Raw genomic sequence first — 1,039 nt, forward strand, 5'->3', positions numbered from 1 at the left:
CGGTAGGGCACACAGTGTTATGCTGGCATGGGGCGGAGTTGGGGTGTGCGTTGTGGAGACACCACACCCCTCACTCCGCCTCCATGCCAGCCTTTATTGCCGGTATGTTGGGACTGCAAGGGCTTATCTTTCCTCACTCTAATAATAGAGGGGGCTGGTTCCTTTTTTTGGTAAGAGTTAAATACAGTGCTTACATTGACCCATGGGTAAGTTGACCCAAGTTTTTGGAATCCATTTTTTTTAACTTAAATTTCTAGACTTCTACATGACTATATACAATAAGTACTTTTAGAGCCAGTGTGGTGTAGTGGGACTAGTATGGACTAGGACTCTGGAAAACTAGAATTCAAATCCCCATTCAACCATGGAAACCCATTGGGTGACCTTGGGCAAGTCGCACTCTCTCAATCCTAGAGGAAGGTAATGGCAACCCCCCTCCCAAACAAATCTTGCCAAGAAAACCCTATGATAGGGTTTTCTTGGAAAGAGTTATTCAGAGGAGCTTTGCGATAATCGTAAGTCAGGGTCAACTTGAAGGCGTCTAACAATAACAATGTGCATTTTGGATTCTAGCCTTTTGTTTTTTTTACAGAATCAAGATCACACTGTAGAGCAAAAGGTTGCCTCCATGATGCCTGCAGGAAGATTTTTTTTTTAAATAACTCAAGTAATAGAACCAAGGCACATAAGGAGGGGTTTCACCATGAAAAAGGGTGATTTACAAGACTAGGTAGAAATATATCTAGAGCAGGAATGGAAAAGGTGTGGCCCTTGACATATTGTCAGATTACAAGACCCACCTGTCACCATTGACTATGCTTATTGTTGGAATTCACAGTTTAATAATATCTAGAGATGCACACATTTCCCCCTTCCTTATCCTAAAAAATAACAAGAAGCAACTTTACAGAAAGCTTGGCTAATTATCAATAAACTGGGAGGCTGAAAAATAAAGTATAGGGAGAAGGAATCCAGCAGGACAGCCACAAGTAGATTAGGTAAATATGTAGTTGAAAACTAATCTGGGAGACAGAAAGCA

The sequence above is a fragment of the Sceloporus undulatus genome, chromosome 5 (assembly GCF_019175285.1).
Source record: "Sceloporus undulatus isolate JIND9_A2432 ecotype Alabama chromosome 5, SceUnd_v1.1, whole genome shotgun sequence".
Taxonomy (NCBI): domain Eukaryota; kingdom Metazoa; phylum Chordata; class Lepidosauria; order Squamata; family Phrynosomatidae; genus Sceloporus; species Sceloporus undulatus.